Source organism: Sebastes fasciatus, chromosome 1, assembly GCF_043250625.1.
Source record: "Sebastes fasciatus isolate fSebFas1 chromosome 1, fSebFas1.pri, whole genome shotgun sequence".
Classification (NCBI taxonomy): domain Eukaryota; kingdom Metazoa; phylum Chordata; class Actinopteri; order Perciformes; family Sebastidae; genus Sebastes; species Sebastes fasciatus.
Genome location: NC_133795.1, coordinates 27,285,321 through 27,295,121, shown reverse-complemented (window position 1 = coordinate 27,295,121; position 9,801 = coordinate 27,285,321).

The following is a 9,801-nucleotide window of genomic DNA, read 5'->3' as shown; positions in this document are numbered from 1 at the left end:
ATTCAAATGTTATGCTGGAGTTATGTGCTCATTCCAGCCTTCACTGAGGCTGGGGCCCGAGCCAAAGAGTCCCGTGGTGCAACAGTGCTCTTGTCTCTCAAATTTTATCACTCAATAGACCTGCCATCTGGCCAGTCTCAGAGGTGCAGAGAGACAGTGATCCAAAATAGAAGCAGCAATAGAAAAGGTCAGACACAGAGTAAAGGCATCTGTAAAATTACTCTCTCTTGGCATCGCAGCGTAACTCTGACAGATTTAGTACAAATCTTTGATGTCTTTTCTATACAAGAGGAGGAGTATGCTTTGGTCACAAATGAGGATGTTCAGTTTTACCGCCGGTAATAATAATGACATTAATGCCTGTATCCTCTAGATAATAACCTGTTCCATGTCCTTGATATGTAAAATAATTGAAAGGAACGTTGTGAAATTGCCTCTTAAAAAAGATTTGATTTGGACCAGCGCCAGAGCGGCAAGGCCACAAATAGCAGGAGATAAATCTGCTGATGCACGTTTTCCTGCAACACAAATCCTCATGATTACCCCAGTCTTATGTGTTTTGTGTGAATGATTTGCTGGGGCTTGATCAGCGGCTCAGTCATTCGAAAATGGATCCATCCTAACCTCTCCCCACGAAGGCACGCTCGGGCTTGAAAACTCTGATCTATGGTACTGCAGCAGGAATTGACCCTCATCGGATAAACCGCTCCAAATTGCCTCCCTGATATATAGCTGGCCCTTGTTACCGCTCTCCCCCCTGTCAATTTTCCCCATTCCCCTCAAGGTCAGCTCTCCGTGCTGTTGGACAAAGTAGCAGAACAGCTCTCCTCTTACTGCCTGCCTACCTCGCATCCAGCTCCCCGGCCCTCACACCTCCACCCCTTTGCCCCCGTGCTCCAATCACATTTCAGATACCTTAATGACTACAGCCACCTTCCTGCAGCCCCGCTGGGGTTAGAGGAACATGTTGACAGCACAGGATGACTTCAAATCAAGGAAACACAGGGTTTAGAAATACTATTCAACTATCTCTAGAATGCATGTGACGCCTCAGATGAGTTTTGATTATAACTAGGGCTGTCAACAGCATAATAATGCAAATTGTTTTTAGCACCATTAATTTCTTTAACGCATTTTTTAACGCAACTTGCGATTATTAGGTTGTAGCGGGATCTTTTAAAGCTAGATTGAAGATACTGGCATCATATGAAACTAAAAAACCTAAGGAATCCCTTGGTACCGAACATGCATACTAGCTTATAGAGAAGGAGGCTAAATAACACTCCAAACCTGCGCTAAATTTTGGCGAGGAAAAACTGTCATGGTCATTTTCAAAGGGGTCCCTTGACCTCTGACCTCAAGATATGTGAATGAAAATGGGTTCTATGTGTACCCACGAGTCTCCCCTTTACAGACATGCACACTTTATGATAATCACATGCAGTTTGGAGCAAGTCATAGTCAAGTCAGCACACTGACACACTGACAGCTGTTGTTGCCTGTTGGGCTGCAGTTTACCATGTTATGATTTGAGCATATTTTTATGTTAAATGCAGTACCTGTGAGGGTTTCTGGACAATATTTGTCATTTTTTTGTGTTGTTAATTGATTTACAATAATAAATATATACATATATTTGCATAAAAAAATTATATTTTCCAACTCCCATGTTGATAAGAACATTAAATACTTGACAAATCTCTCATTCATTTGCGATTAATCGCGATTAGCTTTGGACAATCATGCGATTAGGGATGCACCGGATTGGATATCGGGCCGATACTGACTCAAATAGCTGGATCGGATATTGGTGACAATGGAGCCGATCTATTCAATTCAATGTTTATATACTATACACATTATATAATGGCATTTTAATTGCTGTTTAAGTTTTGACCAATTTGTTTCTGCAAAGTTTACGCCTGAATTGTAAATCCTGTTAATTTTGAAGATCAACATTGCCATGTTGTTGGTGTAACATTTATTATTTTAATAATAAATAACAACTCACTTAATTTATATCTATGTATTTATTTGTTACATTTTGTTTTACAAAGTTAGGAAAGCAATGTTTAAGTTAACTTTATTATTTCATATGTCGATGTAGTTTGTAGTGCTGCAACTAGTGATTGCAGAAACAATATGGCACTTTTGTGCATCCCTGAACGTATTGAATTAAACGAGTGTGTTTTATTGTGTGTGTTTGCTTGTAAGAGGGAGAAAGTGTTATTTATTCTCTTGTTTTAAAATGATTTGTGATAGCATGTGTTGTTGTTCATAGACAAAAGCCGATCATTTTGTGTAAAAAGGAGCAGGAAACAAATTTCAAAAGGGACTTTGTTGCCTTCTCCTACGTGTTCAGTCACCATGGGCCATCTATTGCAGGGGTCCTCGTCTCATTTCCTAAAATGCTTCTTCATCAGACAATAGGACCCCACCGTCTGTGTTTTATCTGTTTCCACAGGAACCACAGGCGTGTTTGATGTGTGACAAATCACCACGAGGCCGTACATTCCCCACAGTGTTAGACAAACTCATCTTAACTTTATTTTTTTTCTCTCCAGACAAATATTTTTGTTTCGTGCAGGGTGTGTGTTTAGATTAGATTAGGTTTTTATTTTTAGATTAGATTAATCTGTAATGATCCCCATAGGGAAATTGGGTTGTTGGAGCTGCAGGAAATCAGTTATAGATAACACTGGAGCAACAACAGAGAATATTGAAGATAATGCAACAAATAGGTACAACAAAAGAACATGAACTCTGAAGATAAAACAGCTAGTAACTAAACAAAGATACATGGTCTTTGTTCCAGATTTAGACTTTATATTTTTTTTGACCACTAGCAGCGCTATGGAGCAATGTTTTTATGAGCGGGTTTTGTGTGATTCGTGCATGCCCATGAGAACACGGGCGACCCAATACACATTCCTGCCACTGGTTTTACATTATGCTGGTAACATGCAGAAGAAGCACAGCAATGCATCAGCAAAGGAGGTGATGGAGCAGACTGCAAGCTAGCAAGCATGGATGTAAACCTTGGACAGTTTAAATTATTCAAAACATAGGGCTGTCGATTTGTCTCACCAATTAAAATAGTTCATCTCGATTTATCACAAATTCATCGCATATTTTTGATCTGTTCAAAATGTGCCTTAAAGGGAGATTTGTCAAGTATAATGCTATATGCATATATATAAACTCGGAAAAAAAAGTTTGGAAACTTGTTTGGTGTATTATTTCTCTGTTGTTACAATGCTAATTGGCATTGTATTTTACATGGTTGGAAAGCCTGTTTATTTACCTTCACAATGATGTCCAACTTGTAAGGATCATGCATTTGTGGGATGAGCAGCACAGCTGATTATGTGGGTAGCGCCCAAGAAAAATTTGCCAAAATGCTCCGTCAATGGTAAACAGTGTATTCTCCTGCTGGTATTGACTCTTGTTTTGAGTTGTTTGATGGATTGGATGATTGAACTCTCTATCAGTAACAAGGAACAAACAAGACATATTGGCTATTTTACACTTTATTCATTTAATACACCGTCAGGAGCCTCAGTAGCGGTGGAAGATCCATAAGCAGCCACAACAGCTTGGCACCTCCTCCTCATGCTGGTCACCAACCTGATCACACGTTGCTGTGGGATGGCGTTCCATTCCTCAACCAGGATTCGTTGCAGGTCAGCCAGCGTGGTTGTGTTGGTCACTCTAACACGTACAGCACGCCCAAGCTGATCCCACAAGTGTTGAATTGGGTTGAGGTGTGGACTCTTGGCAGGCCGGTCCATTCTCTCTACTCCCACATTGTGGAGGTAGTCTGTGATAACCCTGGCTCTGTGGGGGCGAGCGTTGTTTCTTGGAGGATGAAGTTAGGTCCCAGATTGTGGAGATATGGGATCGCCACTGGCTGCAGAATCTCATCCAGATATCTCACTGCATTGAGATGGCCTTCAATGATGACAAGCCTTGTTTTGCCAGTGACATCATTGAGGGAACACACAACCACGCTGGCTGACCTGCAACAAATTCAAGACTTTGAAAATGGCCATGACGGTTTTTCCTCACCGAAATTTAGCATAAGTTTGTAGCGTTATTTAGCCTCCTTGGTTGATACCAATGGATTCCTTAGGTTTTCTAGTTTTATATGAAGCCAGTATCTTCACTCTAGCTTTAAATGCCCGCTACAACCTAAAAATCGCTAAAGAAAAAGTTGCGTTAAAGAAATTAGTGGCGTTATAACAAATTTGTAACCACAGCTTTTGTTTACAATATCTGCAAAATGTAGGTGTTGTGTCTATAGTGTGCATCGTCCGATTGTGTTGTAACATGGAAGTATCCTAATATACTTCACGTTCATAAAAACATACCAGCCCAGACACAGTAGACTGCTCTGGAAAACTGCAAACACGGCAGATGTACTTAAAAGCCCAGAGCATGAATAAAAGAGGAGAAAATCAGTCCAGAGCTGTAAATGAGTGCATGTGGCGTCGGTTCTGCACAACTTCTAGTGGGCTGATGCCTTAATGGCAGGAAGTATTGTGTAGCCGGATATCTGACAGCACAAAGGAGTGCTTGAAGTGCTCTTTATGAGCGAAAGCATCCACTGTGGGTGTTTGATGGAAGGGGAGAAGGCTTGTAAACAAACAAAAGATCAAAACAAAGCTTGTGTGACCGAGGTATTTATCAGAGTTGTAGTTTCCGATCCTTTCACCGGCCACCTTTTGTGTGTATCACTGCGCACCATGTGTGTCTCAAAGCCTGCATGATAACATTGAAATGTGCTCTGACATGTAACAAAAGCATTTTAGTACCCCCGCTTTGTAATTTGATAAAATACCTCCGTGCATGATGCAGAGGCCCTGGCAGAGACCTGCATGCTGGTCACATCACGATGCACGGTCAACCTGGTGTTTAGCCACACAACACAGTGCAAATTAGAAAGATTAAATTGTGTAATGGCATTAATGCACTCAGGTGTATCTAGAAAATAACTGAGTGCTGTAGCTGTTGTAATTATTATCCACGATGCCCCTTCTGCTAAATGTTGACACAGCTGGCTGTTATGATACATCACCAGGTTAATTTGAAAATCGCAATGGGCACCAGGTTTTTAATCGTGACATGAAATTTGAAGTTTGATGCTGAGAATAAATTATTAGGAATCGTGTTCGTCAGTATTGGTGTCGGCACTACTTTTACTACTGTTACTTTGAGGGATTTTAACACTTAAAGGAAAATTGAAGGGAAAAAAAGTGTTTTTCAACCTGGTCTTAGGGCGTTTTCACATCAGGTACGATTGATCCGTACCGTACCCGAGTACATTGCCCGCCCCTCTCCGCTCAGCTTTCACATTAGTAAATTTGTTCCGTACCCGAGTACACTTGCGTCATCATCCACGTGTATTTGTTGATGATGAGTTCAGCTGTCACACTTCATTCAAACTTGACAAAAAGAAAATAAAACTCACCAATACTGTTGTTGTCTTTCCAACAATCACCAACTCTGGTTTGGTTGAAATAAACTCTTATTTCACAGAGTTTGATGTGAAAATAGGCCGACTCTACACGTTGTCTCCCCCCCCAACCGAGTCTCTCTCTCTCTCTCTCTCCCCGCTGAGCAACTGAGCAGCTCTCGTTCTTCGCAGACAGGCCATTAAGTCAGCTAAATAAAATAACAAACATCCCTCAACCCCATCGCCTATTGTCTATATTTGAAGGAACCTCTAGTCGACCTTCCTGTTGTATCACCAGCAGTGCAGTTCAAAGGATGAGATCGGCGCATGTTGCGTGCATATTCAGACAAAGATATGAAACAGTTTTATGTATACAGGTTTCGGAGGAGACCGGCGGTGTTGTCCTTTAAAACTACTCCCTAACTGCTAATGTTACTCGCGTTAAATAGCAGTCCAGTTCCGTGTTTTGGTACGGTTGGCTTTCACACCTGATGCGAACCGTATACCCGAGTCCACATGAACCGTACTCATGACCACCTTTTCAAGTGGACTCAAGTATGGATCGACAAACCGTGCCCGAGTACGGTACGGAGCTTTCACACTAATCAATCGAACTGGACTTTGGGGACAAGTGTATTTGGATCCGGGCCCCGGGTCCCTAATGTGAAGCACCCTTTTCTCAGAATTGTGGCCAGTGTCCAAAATGTATTTTTTGGGGACTCGTAGATGAAAAAGAAAATGTTTTAACAGCCAAAATAATAAATTTCCTTTTTGTGTACATATACATTTGTTTCAATACATAATGTACTTCACTATATCTACTTTATAGCAAAAAGTAGGCAGTAGCCTCAGACCGTCTCGAGCTCTCAAACATAAGTAATTTCCTCCGAACCATCGTACCACATATTTTATTACATGTGTGAGAGGTCAACTGATATTTACAACATTGTTTATGTTCATTATCATGGGGTATATCCTTCTGTTTTGTTTTGGTTATCAGGGAACCTGCAGTTTATTGTTGAGTAGAATTCCATTTAATTAACTGAACGGGTTAATTTAAAAAAGTCTTTTCTATCCAGGTATTGTTTAGCTATATTCTAACATGTACTGATCTAACATATTTCCCAGGATCCACTGTTCATAATTTAGTATTTTATGCTGTATTAATGTTTGTCGATGTGTTTTACGGCTTCCGCCACCAGGTTGTGCTTTTGAGTAAGGTGAGAGTTTTGAAGCACAAGGCGTAGAAGAAGAACAATTTCCTCCGTTGTTGTTGTTTTATGTTGCAGCCATGGATGTATAATAAGATCTGGATTTGGTACAAACCTAGTGGGTTTAAGCAGCAGAGAAAATATGCTGGCAGACTGGAAGCAACATATACTGCTTTGTTGTGGTTGTAAAGTGCATAAATAAAGAAATTGCAAGTTATGGGCTACTACAGCCCTACAGAGTCTCTGGCTACAACACATGACTATTTTGGTACAAACATTTACCCGCTAGTGTGGCGGATAGGCTTCCTAGATTTACTCACCAAACGGAAAATCTGCCTGCTTTTGGCACTTGGTGGGTGTTCATTTGGTCTCTGATTGTGACTGATTTCATGCAAATGTTGCATTATTATGCAAGAGCCTAGAGCCTCCTATAGCTCATGCTGTGTTAATATGTTAATATTAGACTTACATTCATTGGGTAGTCAGAAACACAACTCCAAATCAAATGTTGCTCTATAACTGCTGAATGTGTAAACTGTTTGGTTTATCACTTAAACTTAAAAGGCGATGCTCTGTGAATGCTGTGTACACAGAGCTTGTTTTCACTGTCCTGAAGTGGTGAAAAAAATCGATTTATGTAGGTTTAAATTTTACATAATTCATTTAAAAAGCTTGTCCAAAAATAAACAGAAATTTGCCCTGCTGGATTAGCTATTTTTGCTCTTGCTGGTAATACAGTATATGGAATATTCAATAAGGGGAAGATATGAATAGTCTAAGATAGATACAGCATGGACATGTGCAGCAGTTAGTAAGTAAGACAGTATATAGAGAATAAACAGCTGGAGGTATGATTATTGGGCATGCAGCATATTTCGATATTTCCTTAAATCAGGTAATATCTAAATATGTAAACCAGACCTAACAAAGCAGGTCATTGCTAACTTTTGGTACTTGACAGCTTTTGATCAATATGTACATAAAAAGTAGGGTTAGTTCGATATCCAGCCTCTAGTGCTGGTCCCTGGAGATAAAAAAAAAAAAGTATGATGAGTGTATTGTCTCCACTCTCAAGGATCTAATAAGTGCATTACATTCTTTAGTAAGCCATTCAAGAGACTAATGTCCCCTGAACTGCTTTCCTGAGCAAATGATGCATTGCTGTCGAAGCCGGAGCTGGACAGACCTTCAGTCACTTTCAGGCTCAGTGTCTCGGTGACTCCGTTGCCTTGGCGTTGTTCCACAGGAGAAAATGTCTGCCAAAAACGGCTTTTCTGTCCTGAGACGAACAGCGAGAAACACACTGAGAGTTTATGTGAATGTGTGAAGTACGGCCTTTTTATACACTGTTGCAGGTGAAAGCTCTATTGTCACTGCAGCCACTAACTGGAATAGATATTTTCCTACTTGTATTTGTGAGCTAATTGGCTTTTGCAACGGCGTGCCCTCACCCTGACCCTTAATGAAGACCCCGCGCTCTCTCGGTTCAGCAAGCCAGGATTTATGCTACTTTCATCTGCACCACCATGCCCGGGCAAAAGGTAATTGCCACTGACTTTTGACCTGTGAGCGTCAGTTCGGTGGGCCTCGGTGCAATTACGCTCAGACCAGTCGAAGCTGGAGGTGGTGCGATGTTTATTTGGTTCCTGGTAACACTGCTGGTGTTGTTTTTGTAAAATAACTAAAAGAAATGAGACACCTCATGCTCCTATTATATGGCAGATTTATTTGGTAATATCTGAGTAAAAGAGGAGGTGCATGCTGTGCACTTGACGAGGTGGGGTATACAGTACAAAGCATTGCTTTGGAGATCAAGGCAGCTCCTAGTAATGAACAAAGAACACTGGTGGTGTATGTTGACTGTGAATGTCCTAGTTTGATTGAGAACGTATAGCAGTTACTCTAGCTTATTATATACTGTATAGGAGCTGTGTTTCGCATAGCTGAGCTAATCAATTTTAATCCTTCTGACAACGCTATGAGGTCATTTGCAGCAGTGGCTCCGAACCACAGAGCTGCAGACTGAAGCAGACCTCAGAACAGAACTGCTCCCTGGCAGAGAGAAAATATTAAGATTCATTAAAAAAGCTGAATGATAATTATTAAGCTTTATAAGCATCTGTCTTCACTCATCACTCGGCCACAACTGCAAGATAATAATTTTGAACTAAAGTACGTCATCGTACACTACGTCACAAGCACCTTCCTCACTCAATCTGCGTGTGCTGCATTCCTTATTCTTGCAACAAAGTAGCTAACAGGAGCAAACTAGACTGAGTCTACAGCATGTCAGCAGCTCTGTGAGGCTTTATCTAGGCACAGTGGTGCTTTGAGCTAAATGCAAACAACAACACACAACAATGCTGCATGTGGATCTTAAGCACGTATAATTTTTACCATGTTCACAATCTTAGTTTAGGGTGTTAGCATGCTACTATTTTCTAATTAGTACTAAACACAAAGTACCGCTGAGGCTGATGGGAAGTTTTGCAGATATTTGGTCATAAACCAAAATATTGGACAATTTGAAATTTTACCTGATGATGGCGCTACATGCAAAGTTGTTAGATCAAAGTTTCAAACATTCATGGTGCCTTAACCATTTCATCCTTAAGGGACCATGAATGTTTGTACCAAATTCCATAGCAATCTATCCAATAGTTGTTGAGATATTGCAATAACGAACAAAAAAATGTCAACCTTATGGTGGCGCTAGAGGAAAAGTCAGGGGATCACCAAGGTCTTCATCCTCTGGGGACCATGCATGTCTGTACAAAGCAGGCGGCGGGTCTGAAAAGTGAAGCCAATGCGGAAGTGCCTTAAACTTGCATTCTCTCTAATAGCCAGCAGGGGGCGACTCCTCTGGTTGCAAAAAAGAAGTCTGTTTGTATAGAAGTCTATGAGATAATGACCCTACTTCTCACTTGATTTATTACCTCAGTAAACATTGTAAACATGAGTTTATGGTCTCAATCACTAGTTTCAAGTCTTCTTCAATACAGCATGATGTTCATTTAGTAAATTATGGTCCCATTTAGAGTCAAATAGACCATAAAGCAGGGTATGCTTTTGGGCGTGGCTACCTTGTGATTGACAGGTCGCTACCACGCCTTTGTCCGGTCTGGGAGTTGCCCG